Source organism: Triticum dicoccoides, chromosome 5B (genome assembly GCF_002162155.2).
Source record: "Triticum dicoccoides isolate Atlit2015 ecotype Zavitan chromosome 5B, WEW_v2.0, whole genome shotgun sequence".
Classification (NCBI taxonomy): Eukaryota; Viridiplantae; Streptophyta; class Magnoliopsida; order Poales; family Poaceae; genus Triticum; species Triticum dicoccoides.
Window position 1 is genome coordinate 384,772,273 of NC_041389.1, and position 7,201 is coordinate 384,779,473.

The following is a 7,201-nucleotide window of genomic DNA, read 5'->3' on the forward strand; positions in this document are numbered from 1 at the left end:
TATCACTACGATCGAGATTCAATAAACCATTCCTATTAGGTGCAATACCATTGAAGGTATTATTCAAATAAACAGAGTAACCATTATTCTCCTTAAATGAATAACCATATTGCGATAGACATAATCCAATCATGTCTATGCTCAACGCAAACACCAAATGACAATTATTCAGGTTTAATACTAATCTTGATGGTAGAGAGAGCGTGCGATGTTTGATCACATCAAAATTGGAAACACTTCCAACACATACCGTCAGCTCTCCTTTAGCTAGTCTCCGTTTATTCCATAGCTCTTTTATTTCGAGTTACTAACACTTAGCAACTAAACCGGTATCTTAATACCCTGGTGCTACTAGGAGTACTAGTAAAGTACACCTTAACATAATGTATATCCAATATACTTCTATCGACCTTGCCAGCCTTCTCATCTACCAAGTATCTAGGGTAATGCTGCTCCAGTGGTTGTTCCCCTTATTGCAGAAGCACTTAGTCTCGGGTTTGGGTTCAACCTTGGGTTTCTTCACTAGAGCAGCAGCTGATTTGCTATTTCATGAAGTATCCCTTCTTGCCCTTGCCCTTCTTGAAACTAGTGGTTTCACCAACCATCAACAATTGATGCTCCTTCTTGATTTCTACTTTCACGGTGTTAAACATCGCGAATACCTCAAGGATCATCATATGTATCCCTGATATGTTATAGTCCATCACGAAGCTCTAGCAGCTTGGTGGCAATGACTTTGGAGAAACATCACTATCTCATCTGGAAGATCAACTCCCACTCGATTCAAGTGATTGTTGCACTCAGACAATCTGAGCACAAGCTCATCGATTGAGCTTTCTCCCTTAGTTTGCAGGCTAAGAAAATCGTCGGAGGTCCCATACCTCTTGACGTGGGCACGAGCCTGAAATCCCAATTTCAGCCCTCGTAACATCTCATACGTTCCGCGACATTTTGAAAACGTCTTTGGTGCCTCTACTCTAAACCATTTAACTGAACTATCACGTAGTTATCAAAACGTGTATGTCCAATGTTCGCAACATCCACAGACGATGTTTGGGGTTCTGCACACTGAGCGGTGCATTAAGGACATAAGCTTTCTACTGATCGCATAATCGCTACTATCAACTTTCAACTATATTTTCTCTAGGAACATATCTAAACAGTGGAAGTAAAGCGTGAGCTTACGACATAATTTGCAAAGATCTTTTGACTATGTTCAGGATAATTAAGTTCATCTTATGAACTCCCACTCAGATAGACATCCCTTTAGTCATCTAAGTGATTACATGATCCGAGTCAACTAGGCCGTGTCCGATCATCACATGAGACGGACTAGCCATCATCGGTGAACATCTTCATGTTGATCGTATCTACTATACGACTCATGCTTGACCTTTTGGTCTCTTGTGTTCCGAGGCCATGCCTGTACATGCTAGGCTCGTCAAGTTAACCTAAGTGTTTCGCATGTGTAAATCTGGCTTACACCCGTTGTATGTGAACGTAAGAATCTATCACACCTGATCATCACGTGGTAATTCGAAATGACGAACTTTCGCAATGGTGCATAGTTAGGGGGAACACTTTCTTGAAATTTTAATGAGGGATCATCTTATTTACTACCGTCATCCTAAGCAAATAAGATGCATAAACATGATAAACATCACATGCAATCAAATAGTGACATGATATGGCCAATATCATTTTGCTCCTTTTGATCTCCATCTTCGGGGCTCCATGATCATCATCGTCACCGGCATGACACCATGATCTCCATCATCATGATCTCCATCATCGTGTCTCCATGAAGTTGTCTCGCCAACTTATTACTTCTACTACTATGGCTACCGGTTAGCAATAAAGTAAAGTAATTACATGGCGTTGTTCAATGACACGCAGGTCATACAATAAATAAAGACAACTCCTATGGCTCCTGCCGGTTGTCATACTCATCGACATGCAAGTCATGATTCCTATTACAAGAACATGATCAATCTCATACATCACATATCATTCATCACATTCTTCATGGCCATATCACATCACATAGCATACCCTGCAAAAACAAGTTAGACGTCCTCTAATTGTTGTTTGTATGTTTTACGTGGCTGATATGGGTTTCTAGCAAGAACGTTTCTTACCTACGCAAAACCACAACGTGATATGCCAATTGCTATTTACCCTTCAAAAGGACCATTTTCATCGAATCCATTCCGACTAGAGTGGGAGAGACTGGCACCCGCTAGCCACCTTATGCACCAAGTGCATGTCAGTCGGTGGAACCTGTCTCACGTAAGTGTACGTGTAAGGTCGGTCCGGGCCGCTTCATCCCACAATACCGTCGAAACAAGATTGGACTAGTAACAGTAAGCATATTGAACAAAATCAACGCCCACAACAACTTGTGTTCTACTTGTGCATAGAAACTACGCATAGACCTAGCTCATGATGCCACTGTTGGGGAACGTAGCAGAAATTCAAAATTTTCCTACGTATCACCAAGATCTATCTATGGAGAAACCAGCAATGAGGGGAAGGAGAGTGCATCTACATACCCTCGTAGATCGCTAAGCGGATGCGTTCAAGAGAACGGGGTTGAAGGAGTCGTACTCGTCGTGATCCAAATCACCGGAGATCCTAGGGCCGAACGGACGGCACCTCCGCGTTCAACACACATACAGCCCGGTGACGTCTCCCATGCCTTGATCTAGCAAGGAGAGAGGGAGAGGTTGAGGAAGACTCCATACAACAGCAGCACGACGGCGTGGTGGTGGTGGAGGAGCATGGCAATCCTGCAGGGCTTTGCCAAGCACCGCGGGAGAGGAGGACTTGGGAGAGGGGGAGGGCTGCGCCAGAACTTTGGTAAAGCTCCCATGCGCCTCCCCACTATATATAGGGGTGGAGGGTGCTGGTTCCTTGCCCTCCAAGTCCATTGGGACATTGGCAAAGGTGGGAGGAAAGAAATCCCATCATTTCCTTCCCCACCAATTGTTATCCCCCCTTTTTAGGGATCTTGATCTTATCCCTTCGGGATATGATCTTATTCCTTCTAAGGGGGAATCTTGGTGTGCCTTGACCAGGGGTGTGGGGCCTTGCCCCCACTACCCACGTTCATGTGGGTCCCCCCATGCAGGTGGGCCCCACTCCGGAACCTTCTAGAACCTTCCCGGTACAATACCGAAAATTCCCGAACATTTTCCAGTGGCCAAAATAGGACTTCCCATATATATATCTTTACCTCCGGACCATTCCGGAACTCCTCGTGACGTCCGGGATCTCATCCGGGACTCCGAACAACATTCGGCAACCACATACAAACTTCCTTTATAACCCTGGCGTCATTGAACCTTAAGTGTGTAGACCCTATGGGTTCGGAAACCATGCAGACATGACCGAGACGTTCTACGGTCAATAACCAACAGCGGGATCTGGATACCCATGTTGGCTCCCACATGTTCCACGATGATCTCATCGGATGAACCACAATGTCAAGGACTCAATCGATCCCGTATACAATTCCCTTTGTCTAGCGGTATTGTACTTGCCCGAGATTCGATCGTCGGTATACCGATACCTTGTTCAATCTCGTTACCGGCAAGTCTCTTTACTTGTTCCGTAACACATCATCCCGTGATCAACCCTTTGGTCACATTGTGCACATTATGATGATGTCCTACCGAGTGGGCCCAGAGATACCTCTCCGTCACACGGAGTGACAAATCCCAGTCTCGATTCGTGCCAACCCAACAGACACTTTCGGAGATACCTGTAGTGCACCTTTATAGCCACCCAGTTACGTTGTGACGTTTGGTACACCCAAAGTATTCCTACGGTTATCCAGGAGTTGCACAATCTCATGGTCTAAGGAAATGATACTTGACATTAGAAAAGCTTTAGCATACGAACTACACGATCTTTGTGCTAGGATTAGGATTGGGTCTTGTCCATCACATCATTCTCCTAATTATGTGATCCCGTTATCAACGACATACAATGTCCATGGTCAGGAAACCGTAACCATCTATTGATCAACAAGCTAGTCAACTAGAGGCTTACTTGGGACATGGTGTTGTCTATGTACCCACACATGTATCTGAGTTTCCTGTCAATACAATTATAGCATGGATAATAAACGATTATCATGAACAAGGAAATATAATAATAACTAATTTATTATTTCCTCTAGGGCATATTTCCAACACAGTAGCCTGTGGAGGCTGGAAGAGGTCGACGGTGGAGATGAACAGTATCCCATGGAGTCCCGTTTTGCTGTACGCCACACCCCTCCCGATGAACAGGACCACCGTTTCGACTGTAGCACTCCAACACAAGTCCGTTTCGTCCGTTTTGCGGTAAGCCACACCCCTCCCGATCAACAGGACCCCGTTTCGACCATAGGAGGTCCAACACAAGTCCGTTTCCTTTGTTTTGCGGTACGCCTGACCCCTCCAAATGAACAGGATCCCGTTTCGAACATGGCCGGTCGAACATAAGGTCGTTTCCTCCGTTCTATGGTACGCCAGGCCTCGTTTCCATCGACTCCTCCGTCCAAAGCCCTCCCGATGAACACGACGACGCATTCCATTGCGACCCAGCCGGTTGGCTCCCCATGAACACGATGACGACGTTGTTTCTCTGTTCCGACCCAGCCATGTACACGAGCCCTGGCTGTATGTATGCATGATTAGGCGTTCGAGACCCTGCCTGTATGTACATTCGTGGCTGTATTTTCTTTCTTGCACCCTGGCCGTTGTACGTACGCGTACATGCTACATGTGCGCCTCTACTACGACACGTGCACGCCTCTACATCGACTAGTATGTACGTACACATTCGCGACCAGAATGACAATGCTATGTACGCTTCGACCAAGTGGGTCTCGACTGTCAAGCACTTCCTTGCATGCAAAGATGTAGCTGGTGGGTCCCAGCAGTCAGGGGGGCGAATCGTTTTTTTTGCCCGGACGCACTTCCTTGCGTGCGAAGATGTAGCTGGTGGGTCCCATCAGTCAGGGGGGAAACGTTTTTTTCTCGAAATAAGTTGGCCCGTCCAGTGGGTCCCTGCTATCGGGTGGAGGAATCATTATTTTGCACGTAATAAGGAGGCACTTCCTTGCTGCGGCCGTGGACCCAGCTGTCAGCCTCTCCACGTGCAGTACACGTCCGATGGAAGTCGTTCCTTGACCACGTGGTGAGTGGACCCGGCCGTGGACCCAGCTGTCAGGGTGGTGGATGACGGTGAGGCCTAGGAAGGGGATGACGCGGAGCCGGGGAAGACGCGACAGTGGATGCCCACGCGGAGAGGAGTATGAGGGTTCACTGGTTCGGCTGCAGTGTGAGGCTACCGTCGCCGCAGAATAATATGGGTTGTGGGTGAGTAGAGGGATGGCCTGGCCAGCGGTGGGAGTACTAGGGGGCGGTGAGGCAGGAGCATGCGGCACAACCAGCGCTGCTTTGGGCTGCTGGAGCAAGAAGACCAGAGGTTGAAGAAGCACTACGGCCGTTCGATGGACATCGTACGATCACTGGAGCTAGAATCGTTCATATTGACTAAGTTGACAAAGCCCTCCCTCCCCGTTAACTTAGTAGGCCCATAAGTCAGCCTCCCACCAAGGTGGGTCCCAGCTAGCAGGGAGAGTATTCATTTTTTTGTGCGTAATAAGGAGGCACTTCCGGTGGGTCCGAGCTGACAGCGGGGGGGAACGTTTTTTTCACAAAATACGGTGGCCCGTCCGGTGGGTCCCAGCAGTAAGGGGGAAACGATTTTTTCATGAAATACGGTGGCCTGTCCAGTGGGTCCCTGCTTTCAGGTGGAGTAATAATTATTTTGCGCGTAATAAGGAGGCACTTCCTTGCGGCTGCCGTGGACCCAGTTGTCAGCCTCTCCACGTATAGTACTTTTTCAATGGAAGTCGGTCATTGACCACATTGACCACGCCACGCTGAGAGCACCACGATGGTGGACGACGGTGAGGCCTAGGAAGGGGATGACACGGAGCCGGGGAAGACACGGCAGTGGATGCCCACGTGGAGAGGAGTATGAGGGTTCACTGGTTTGGCTGTGGTGTGAGGCTACCATCGCTGCAGAATAACAAGGGGAGTGGGTGAGTGGAGGGATGGCTGGCCAGCTGTGGGAGTAGTATGGGGGCTGTGAGGCCTCCGCGGCAGCACAGCCGTCCACGGGAGGTAGGAGCATGCGGCACGACTGGCGCTGCTTTGGGCAGCTGGAGCAAGAAGACCAGAGGTTGAAGAAGCACTACGGCCGTTGGATGGACATCGTACGGTCACTGGAACTAGAATCGTTCATATATTGACTAAGCTGACAAAGCTCTCCGTCCCCATCAACTTAGTAGGCCCACAAGTCAGCCTCCCACTATGGTGGGTCCTAGCTTGCAGGGGGGTATTCATTTTTTTGTGCGCAATAAGAAGGCACTTCCTTGCGTGCGAAGATATAGTTGGTGGGTCCAACCTGTCAGCGGAGGGAACTTTTGTCACGAAATACAGAGGCCCTTCCGGCGGGTCCCAGATGTCAGGTGGAGGAATCATTATTTTGCATGTAATAAGGAGGCATTTCCTTGTGTGCGGCCGTGGACCCAGCTGCCAGCCTCTCCACGTACAGTCCACTTCCGATGTATGTCGTTCGTTGACGAAGTTGACCACGCCGCACCGCGAGCACCAGGGCGGTGGACGATGGCGAGGCCTAGGAAGGGAACGACACAGACCCGGGGAAGACACAGTAGTGGCTGCCCACACGATGGAGAGTATGAGGGTTGACTAGTTCGGCTGCCGTCGCCGGAAAATAACAGGAGGTATGGGTGAGCAGAGGGATAGATAGGCCAGGGATGCGAGTATGATGGGGCTGTGAGGCCTGCCTGGCAACACAGCCGGCCACGGGAGGCGGGAGCAGGCAGTTCCAATAGCGCTGGTTTGGGCGGCTGGGGCAGGAAGATCAGAGACTGAAGAAGCACAATTGTCGTTAGATTGACATCTAACGGTCTGACGCTGGTAGAGTCGATTGTTGACAAAGTTTCCTTTTTGAGAAACCTTGTGTACGCATGAACTTAGTAGGCCCACAAGTCAGCCTCCAAATCTGTGGCAGAGAACATAAACCCCATTTGCTATTTTTTTATAATTTCCAGCCCATTTGATAATTCTTAAGTAATTTATTATAGCCCATTTTCTGCCCAGGACCACGGTCAAAAAGT